General features: G+C 30.5%; 1 long non-coding RNA gene across 1 annotated transcript; it reads right to left on the bottom strand.

Moving 5' to 3' along the window:
- Positions 1–3,430: 3,430 nt before the first annotated feature.
- LOC111704519 (uncharacterized) lies at positions 3,431–4,789 on the bottom strand. Its single transcript, XR_002765845.1, has 3 exons — positions 4,660–4,789; positions 4,207–4,248; positions 3,431–3,494 (listed from the first exon to the last, which is right to left on the bottom strand). It is a non-coding gene; the product is annotated as an uncharacterized LOC111704519 (long non-coding RNA).
- Positions 4,790–11,024: the final 6,235 nt, after the last annotated feature.

The following is an 11,024-nucleotide window of genomic DNA, read 5'->3' as shown; positions in this document are numbered from 1 at the left end:
AACCCCTGAACAAAACAAACAATTTTTCTAGATTAGATTTAATATTCAAGGTTATCTTGCTAATCAAGGGAAATTAACACATGTCTCAAAATCTAATTTTCTTAACCTGATATTTTTGCAACTTGAAGTCACAATTTTTTTATGTTTTAAAAAGTTAAATATAAAATATCAAAGGTTCTCACCATCAGGTTCAAAGATAAAGGGATGAGATAATTAAAGCTTGAGGTAAGTGTTCAATACCTTTGTCTTAACTTTAACAAAGAAAAGGGACTGGTATGAGGATCTGTAAATGTTTTTAATTCTCCGATCAAAAATCTAAATGTCGTCTTTTGCATATAAAACCAAAAATTGTAAATGCTAATATATATTTATGTGTTTTTAAAAAGTTGACAAGATTCTCCTTTGTTGGTTGACTCCAACTATTTGTGATTAAGTAATCACATGGAGTGTTCATATATTTGTGATTAAGTAATCACATGGAGTGTTCATATATTTGCGAAGAAAAGAGACGGAATTTAATAAAATAAGGAAAGGTCCGATGAACTACCTTCAAATCCTAAATCAGCGATTCAAATTTAAAGATTTATGATGATTTGAATCGGTGATTCAGGATTTGAACCGACGTTACATAGTTCAGTGATCTCTCTCCAATTCATTAAACTTTGTCCCAGAAAAAAAAAACAAGTTTAAGAAATTTGTATTTCTTTCAGTAGACTTTAAACATCTTTTTGGTAGTTTTGTTTAATGAAAATGTCCGATTTGAAACAATAAAAAACTTAGTCTGTAGAAAGCAAAACATTAAACTTATTAAGAAACGATCGGCAGAAAAAAGCCTTCTAATGCATGTTAAATAATTTATTCATATAAATATTTACAAATGTAAATTTTTTTATTAGGCATCGCGAGGATTCAAGCATAAAAATAAGACATTTTTAAAACTTAATAAACAAATATGTATATATTGTTGATTGCTCATATTCCATAGAGTCTTGCTACATCGTGGTTCAAACAAAAAAGTCTGGAAAGCACATTCAACTTATTCCAATGATTTATATCAAGCTGTGTCATTAACTCTCTCTCTTGCTAAAGCTGTATGCATGCCCAATTTATAACGATGTCTTTTAAACCTTCGTTTTAAGCAAAATTAACGAAAATATTCTTGTATTAAAATTGATATTTTAATGCGGTGAGAGAAGGAAAAAAATTGACAGAATTCAGCACATTTTCAGATAAAAAACGACGTTATCTCTATACGGGTGCCGTTGTGAATCAACTTTTAATTAAATTTAGAGTAAAATAATTTACTTAATTTAAGTCCCGTGCAATAATCTAATCTATAAAGAAAAAAACCGGTATACAATTAATCTTCTTTTTTTACGTCTGTTGTTTTCCATACTTCGTAATATTCATAAAATGCATTGGTATCAATACTGAGGAGCCAAGTTGTAACAATTAGTCCTTCCTTTCTAAAGTTACTCTTTTCTGATAAATATCTGTTAAACAGTTTCATCGGTTGAACCTTTCAGTTTACTTACATTTAAAGGGACAGACCGGCTATGTATGAGTATGCAGTGTTGTAGACAAATTCTTAAGGATGTGAGAAGTATAAAACGTTTCAACAATGTATATTTACTAAGTTTGAGTGCAAAGTCGACGTTCAAAATCATGAATTTGGGTAGGTACGTTTTAAGAATCGATTTTTTTAAATTATTAATTAACGAAAATATGATAAAAATTCTATAGTAAACTAATTAGATGTCTAGGAACATATTTCTCAAAAAAAATTTGTCAATAAATCAATGTTAAAATTAATTATTTCCTTTTTCTACATTATATTTAATTTCTTATTTTCTATGAATTTGTTTGCAGATTTCTTCAAATTCTTTCAATGTCGTCTTTTTAATAAAAATTCCCGAAAATCTTTGTGATTTAAGAGAGATTATAGAAAATAGTAATCTAATAAGATTACTTATTATCAATGATAAGAGTTAATTTTTATTTTCTCAACCTGTTCCTAAGCAACTAATTAGTTTACTGAGCGTCCACAACAAATTTCAGCCCAATCGGTCCAGCTGTTATACGCAATATATATATACGAATATATATATATATACGCAACATATATATATACGAATGTTTTTTTATAGAAAAGATGTTTGTAAACTTCGTCAAGTAATTAAAAGTTGGTCAAAACTAAAATTGTATTTAAATCTCTTCTGACAACCATGAAATTTAGGATCTGATTGACATTAGATATATTTTCTTTTAGAAAGTACAGGGTTACCCACAAAGGATGAGACTTCAGAGACAACTTTACGGGATTAACTCTATCTGTTTCCCTATATTTAGAATTCTCTGCAACTGTACATTTGTTTCTTTCTTTTCCTAAGGCCATTATTATAGACAATAATGATGGCAGAATACTTAATTCAACTTGAGACCTCACATTTAAAGAGGTTGAGGTCGTCATTACAGTATCATTCTTTGTGGTTAACCCTGTAGATTAATTGAACTCAAATTTGGCGGTTAAAAGTAATTGAGATCCCGGTTTTCGCATTAATCTATAAAATAAAGCAGTAAAGCTCTTCGCTCATACATATATGTTAGATATAGCTGCAGCCAAACAGCTGTACCGAGTTGGCTGGTATTTTTTAGGAAACCCATGGGTACCTTGGGGGTAACATAGGCCAAACAAATTTGAAATTATTTTTTTGAATCGAATTTTTTTTTTAAATTAAGTTGTTTTCCTCAAAATTTAATTTTGTTTAATTCCACGGGCAACGCCGGGTACTTAAGCTATTACTGTATAAAAAAACTCTCAGGTGAGCATTGAAGCAATGGCTCACCCCTGGAAAAGTTTCCCCCCCCCCTTCTTAGGGAGGAAGCTACGGAAAATAAAAAGAAAATTCTGAGTTGTCTCACCCCTAATAAACTCCTGTATCCGCCCCTTGACCCCCTATCCAATTTTTTTATTTCTAATTTTAAAGGGAGTGTTCGCGAAAAATGAAAGGGGTTATAGGCTTAATGCGATAAAAAAGCGCTTTTGATCGCTACTATTCTTACTTCTATCTGTTGTGTCTATAAGGGGAAAATTGTTAAAGACGTCTCATACCGAATAACATGGCATCCATACAAATTAAGAAAATTGCAACACACGACTTAGACTGTAAAAAAAATCAGTTTAATTTCAAACAAATCATTCAGATATTACAACCTATAGTCATCAATTATCTTTCGCCACATTTGTACGCTACGCTACGTTCTTCGGTATGATACGTCTTTAACAATTTTCTCCTTATAGACGCAACAGATAGAAGTAAGATTAGTAGCGATCAAAAGCGCTTTTTATCGCATTAAGTCTATACCCCCTTTCATTTTTCGCGAACACTCCCTTTAAGGAAAAATGTTTTTATGATTTTTCTGTTGAATGTTTCCTAATATTTCTGTAGGACTCCCACATGCAAACAAAGGTCAGCGCGAAAAATACAAATATTCTGAAAAAAAAGAGAAAAATGTTATTTTAAAATAATTATAACTTAGATAATAGGACAAAAAATAACTAAATCGACGATGTAACTAAATAACTAGATTGCTGCCACTTTCTTTAACCCTATATTTAATGTGAATTGTTTTAATGTATTGTTAAAATATTCAATTTATTTATGAAACTTTGATAAGAATCTCCTATTTTTGAATAAAAACATGTATTCTGTATTATCATTATAAAAAGTTGTTGATTAACCCCGTGGAAATGTAGGACCAGGGAGCAAGGAGATATAACTGACGCAGTTCGCCCTACCATATGATTATACATGCTTTGCAGACGAGTACTCCATTTGTATTTGTCTGATGTATATTTACTGCGTATACAATAACCTATTCTGAATATTTCATATACAAATGGAGTACTCGTCTGCAAAGCATGTATAATCATATGGTAGGGCGAACCGCGTCAGTTATATCTCCCTTCTATTCCTTACTCCCTGTGTAGGACCCATTTAACTGAGAAATAGAAAGACGACATTGAAGAAATCATAAATGATTGTATGGTGTTATAAAGCTATTTATAAATCCAATTATTAAGTGAAATGGGCTCGTGTACAAATTCTGTGATTCATCTTCAATGGACTATAGATTTAAAATCATTGGTTACACAGTCGTCTTTCTATTCCACACTTTTTTAGGTCTTTATAATTGATTACCAACCTTACATATTTCTGTATTTTCCGTCTAATTCCAAGAGGAAGTCTAAAAAATACATTTCTCTGACTAGACATCTTTTGAAAACATTGCAAACCATCTGCAGATTTTTTTCTAATTATATTGGGGATCTGAGGGGGAGTTTTGTAGATTGAAATTTTTAACTTTGATTGGATCTACAAAATTTAATTTTAAATGCAAGCCAAAAAACAATCCAGATTCCATTGTGACATTTCTTTCTGCAAAATTGATCTTTCCTAAACAGAATTATTAGATTTTACTTTTAAAAAGTGATTTTTGCTACTTTGAATTAATAGATATTTAATAAACTTTTAACATTAAAACTTCAATTTTTTTTCATAATTAATCTTTGAAATTAAAACTGTGTATTCGCCTTGGGGGTATACATTTTTAGTAAAGAATAAAAAGTAAAGATTTAAAATTTTAATAATAATTTACCTTGCCCTGTGAGCCGCCATTTTGTGTGTTTTGTAAAGTTAAATTTTTAATCTGCTTTGTACTGCATATGTAGAGTGTAGAGTCTTAAGCGTTGAGTGTACAGTTTACAGTGTATGGCAATGTAAACGTATAATCTGAAACAAATTAAGTTATTTTTTTTATTCTACTATTCTTTATTATTATACAAAGAACAAGAATAAGATAGATGTATGAACGTAGTAACTAGAATTTTTGTTGAAAAGGTTTTCTCTCTAAGTGAGTGTATTCTACAATTTTAGTTTGTAAAATTTGTAAAAGATTTTTTTTTAACCAATAAGGAATCTTCAAACAATTGTATGTTCCGAAGAGATATCTGAATATCCTTGAATCTAGTTAAAGAAAATAAATATTCAAAGTTGTAAGATCTGAGAGTAGTTTTCATTACATAAACACGACTTGGTCCGGTGGTTCAGGTTTTTTTAATGCTTATCATTGTATTAAATTAGTCTATTCAGGTTTGTTCACAGTCTGAAGAATAGTGAAGTCGAATATGTACTTTTAGTGAGATAAGTTAGATTTTAAAAAGTGTGTGTGTGGGGGGCGAAATTGTCGTCTTTTCTTACCCACACCCTTATTCAATCTTATCATTCAAATACATGATTTCCTATAGCTTAATTTATTTTCTAAAAATTGTAGAATTTAATTTTGAATTAGCATAGATGTTCTGAAAAAAACTATATAAACAGATAATTTAAAGAGGTGTCTGCAGCGTCTAATGTCAAATCTGAGTTTTTGTTTAACTTTATCACAGATTTATATTTTCTCGAGACAGGGAAATCAGATAGAACTAATATTAGTCGCGATTAACTCCTATAATGTTTAGGCTTCTGCCACAAACTCAGCTAGGTTTTCTAATTCTTAGGTCTTCGCAACCAGATGATGTAACCGTAGGTATTTCAAACTATGAAATCTGAGCAGGAGCTGAAAACTTTAAGAGATCACTGCTTTTTCTCCTTTTTTTATTAACCTTCAGATTATTTTAGCCTTTATCCACTAAAGTGCCTGAACTTCTACCAATCAGAGCTGAAAACTTTAAAATGTGATATCCTTAATCCCGATCTGTTAATAAATCTGGAGAACAAATTCATGAGGAGAACAAGCAATATTTAATCTGGAGATTAAGAAAGAGAGTGGATCAAGCATTAATCCCGATATCCACCATTTAAAAGTTCCCAGCTCAGAGTGTACAAAAAGGTAGGATTAAGAAAATCGTAAGTTTCCACAGTGGATATTCAGAATTAAGCGATCGGGATTAAGGGGATACGCAAATACCAAGATTTTCTTCAGAATTTGCGCGAAATAGCTTTTGCGCGTCATTGCTCAAAAACATCGAAATTTCGTGCAATTTTTCACTCGAAACGTAAGCAAATCTTTGCGCAATTTTTGCACGATTTTCGTGCAAAAATTTTCGACTGGAACCGTAATCTAGATTAAGTTTTTTATTGCTGATCAAAATAAAAATGCATTTAAGCACTTTGCATTTTTAATATTTAACAGTGTTCACCGAATAAACGTTAAACTTTTTATTTGACTTTTTACTGCACTATAGCCAGTAAGAAGTTGGTTTCTTAGTGATTTAATGCTAATGAGTAATGAGTAATAACCTTATTATGAATTTTTCGTAAATATACAATACAGTAATTTGTTTTGATTGACTGTTATGGCCAAATGTATGTTAATATTCACAATAAACTTAAAATTTTGGCGGGGAAACAGCAAGATATAACAAATTACACATTTTTAAATTCCTTGCAATTAGTTTTATGATTCTTTAAGGCTTAATAAATATAAACTTTGAACAATAATTTGTTATTCTAAATATATCCTGTCCGGCTTATACTGTACACACTACTGCTTTCAGAGAAGTCTTACAACTCCCCTTCTTTCCTTTCCCTTTCTTCGCTCTAACCCCAAACTTTTTCTCAAAATCCCCTACTTTTAATGCTAAAGATGTAAGCACTACAAATGCTTTCTAATTTATAAAATTTATAAAAGAAAACTCATCCTAAAGGGACTGTAAGCTTGTTAATAATAAGTAACTCCTCCATTCCCAATTTATATATTGTTTTCCTGATACGAAAAGCAAGAATTGCGCGAGTCATTTTCGCAGCGAACCAGAGCTGAAAGCTTAAGAATGGGATATCCTTAATCCCGATCGCTTAATTAATCTGGAGATTAATAACAAAAGGAGAACAAGCATTATTTAATCTCGAGATTAAGAAAAAGAGTGGATCAAGCATTAATCCCGATATCCACCATTTAAAAGTTCCCAGCTCAGTTTAAAGAAACAAAAACACAGATATCTAATTCATTCTTGTTCAGAATTTTGAGGGTATCGTTGTGAGTCGTACACGGCCATCTTTGCATGAAGAGGCTCACTTAAAATATCACTTACAGTCCCTTTAAAAACCTTAAAATATGTTTCAATAATGTTAAAATACACAAATTTTGCAAAAACCTTATTCCATGAAGTAAATGAATGCAGAATGCATATTCAATAAATGTAATTTCAAAAGTTACAGATAAAATATAAATAAATACTAACTTCTTTCAAAGGTAATATAAAAGGTGACCATGCACATTTTAGAATAAAAAAGATGTTTTGTTTGTTTCCATAAACATTGATATATATTTCTCTTAATAAAGTTGAGATGGGAATTTTTCCCAAACACGTTCGCTTCCGAATAGCCTTTATTACAATATTGAATTTTAAAACATTTTTTTAAAATAATTTTTTTTCGACACCAAATATTAATATAAATAAATAAGTATAAATATTTTCGCACAAAGTTTAATAAGTTCTGTTTTTTTAAAGAAATTATAGTTTAATTTTTTCAAAATATGAACAGTATATCAAGTATATTTTAACAGGAAGAAGTTTACAGATGTTACGCATACTGGTCATGAATGTTACGCATATATATATATATATATATATATATATATATATATATATATACGCATTCCGTAGATATTTACAGGGATGATCATTTATACAATAACATTAATTTTCAGTGGCATAAAAGCTGCATGATAATTATAGTTTTATGTGAAGCGAGAATCTATTCTGAATAAGTTTTAATTCTCACAAAAATATTACATTAGTTTTATTTGTATCGTAAAATTATTTTATTTTTCCTTAAATATTTGTTAGTAAACCCCTTAATTGATGCTCTCTGAACATCAGTAAACGCTAGGCGCCAGACTAAGCGCCAGTGAGTAGGTTAGACGTCGGCGCCAACAGCTTTCTTTGCTTTCTCCGGGATCAGCTGATAAAGGTAAATAAAAGAGTGTACAGTGTATAGAGTGCAGAGTGTAGAGTGAATTCCAAAGTGTTTAAATATAAAATTGTATATTGTTAAAACAGGTCAAATTCTAGTTCTTCCCACATGCACATTACACATTCAACAATTTTGATAAAAAGAACAAACATCTTTTTATTTCTATTCTGGGAGTTGAAAATAATATCAAAATAAATACAATTTCTATAAATAGAATGATGCAACAACATACATGAATCAAAACATTATCATTCTTGAATAGAAATGAACTGAGCTGAAAACTTTAGAATGGGATATCCTTAATCCCGATCGGTTAAGTAATCTGGAGATTAATAACAAAAGGAGAACAAGCATTATTTAATCTCGAGATTAAGAAAAAGAGTGGATCAAGCATTAAACCCGATATCCACCATTCTAAAGTTCCCAGCTCAGAACACATGCGACAAACCTATATCAGAATTCTTCTCATGAAATTTGAATGGTCTACACTATAATATCTTTAAAATTAGATTTGTGGCAGTGTTCAGTTCTTTTCCGAAAACTTAAAAGATGTCACACTATTGCTTCACTGATCACCACCATAGATAAATAAATCTACAGAGCGTACCATATCATATTAGATTATCTCCAATCTTTAACACCTAAATACGCACATTATACTAAAAAATCTAGCATTTTCTGGAAAAAAAGTTTCTATTAGCCTTATTAAATTTGTCAAAATGATTCATTTTTCTTAAATTTTCTGATTTGTCCCCCAAATCGTAATTTAGACCCATTGACGCGGTCTAATTTGATGTGGGACACCTTGTATGATCGCAACTTTAAAATCTTACTAGCACAGATTTCACACAAAAATGAATGTTTAAAAAAAATACCATAATTTCTCCCTCATTGTTATATTCAAATAAAGATATTAAAAGTACAGTTGTAAATGGGACATGTTTTCGCTTTAATTAATGAGGGTGACTTGAAATTACGTCGGAAGTCCCTTTAAGCTTAAACTTTTCATTCTTCTTTCGAATGCTACCCTTCTCTTGTCTAGTTCTTTCCCTTACATTCACTACTCCTTCCTTTCCTTTATATGCATTCCCCCTCCTTTCCTTTATATTCGCTACCCCTTTATTTCCTTTATATGTATTACCCCTCCTTTCCTTTACATTCACTACTCCTTCCTTTCCTTTATATGCATTCCCCCTTTATTTTCTTAATATTTAATACCCTTTACCTTTTATCCATTTCTCCTTCCTTTCTTTTACATAAATATGTATCCCCCATCCTTTCCTTTACATCCATTCCCCCTTCCTTTTATTCCCCCTTCTTTTCCTTTATGTCCATTCTTCCTTCCTTTCCTATATATACATTTCCCCTTCCTTTCCTTTATATCCCAGTTCCCCCCTTCTTTTCCTAGTTTCTACACGAATAAGAGTGTGTGCAGAGTGTAGAATGTGTTGTGTCTTAGCTAGACTGGCATATTGGCTTTATACTTAACCTTGCGCAGGATTCATAAAGGATGTCACAAAAATATCAATTCCATCTAGAGCTATAAATAAAATATTATAATATGGCTTTACTTAATGGAGGCATTTCTTATTCCAAAACGGACTTAGGTGTTTTTTTTCTAAAAATTTTATTTTATTTTTTATTGAAAGCTGAAAGAAAAAAATAATGATCTATCTTATTCAAATCGTCAGTCAGTCTTACTTTTGAACCCATTTGTACATAAAATGAAGCATATAAAGCTCACTATGTTTTGATTGCGAAGAAAACTGTGACTGAGTTTATTTTAGTACAGAGCCCGAACATCCTTAGCGTTAGTAAGTTTTTCCTTATGGGCAATATATGTATATACTATATGTATATATGTATATACTAGATGTTCATGTTTTGATTTCCTATTTGCATACGTTTATGGTTTTAAGTTCAGGAGAACTTTTTATAAAATCTAATTTGTCTGATTTATTGAAACTTTTGAAACATCCTGTATATTTACAACCCCCCAGACCTGTCTATAAACCATTCATTGGTTTTCAGGCATTCCTGTCTCAGGGTGTCCATGAAAACAGTTTCACAAAAAATTGACTTTCATAAAAAATGTATGAAAGATTTTTAAAGCAAAAATAAATTTGTAATACAAAGATTAGTAATGCTATGGTATAATAAGTCTTTCAAAGGATATGTTGTACATTTTCGATAAAAGCTCCAGTCCCAATAACCATGGTTACCAAAAAAAAGGTTTCACCACACTAGAATTTCCCTAGAAGTGGTTGATTTATTTGGTGTACTCAGGTACTGTCCTGTTTTGCTTTATATAGTCGGTTTATGTACTGTACATCTTGTTCTAACTGCTTAAAAGTCGGCCTAATACTTGAAATGAACCAAAGAGACCACAAAAATTATCTTTTATCCAAATTTTCACGATTTTTAGAAGATAATTTTTAATGCAACGTTTTAGAATGTTCTGGATATTAGAATTTTTAAAATAGTTTTTTTTACATTTTTGCCGAAATGACAATAAAAGCTTATTATATCCAGGGTGTTTAAGGAAACAGGTTCACTTAAAAACTTTCCAGAACCAAAAATGCATGCATGATTTCTAGAAGCGAAAATAATTTGTGATCCAAAGTTGGAAAAGTTTTCCGTTTACAAAAATTGCAAGTTTGGTTTCGCCAATTTTCTGAGGTGTGTAATGTAAAACTATAATATGGTTTACGAGGTCGCAATGTAACATTGTCAATTACGCATGAATTGATTTTTTTCTTATATTTGTATTGTAGTGTTACAAACTTTAGTTTGTCTTATTAATGTATTTATATTAAACTATACAAATAATAATTTGTTGTTAATCATGTAAAATTAGACTTGAACATTACTTCCTTATCATATCATGTCGTTATGTAATCCACATTTAATTACGACTATTTTCTAGTAAGGGGCCTACACTAGGCCTACACCAGGCCTACACTAGGCCTACAGCTAGATTATAATTACATATTCCAATAGAATAGGTTATGCATCTTTACATGAACAAGAACATTTCCTACTCTT

This window comes from Eurytemora carolleeae, unplaced genomic scaffold (genome assembly GCF_000591075.1).
Source record: "Eurytemora carolleeae unplaced genomic scaffold, Eaff_2.0 scaffold589, whole genome shotgun sequence".
Taxonomy (NCBI): domain Eukaryota; kingdom Metazoa; phylum Arthropoda; class Copepoda; order Calanoida; family Temoridae; genus Eurytemora; species Eurytemora carolleeae.
The sequence above is the reverse complement of the archived record's forward strand: the minus strand, read 5'-3'. Positions and strand labels throughout refer to the sequence as shown.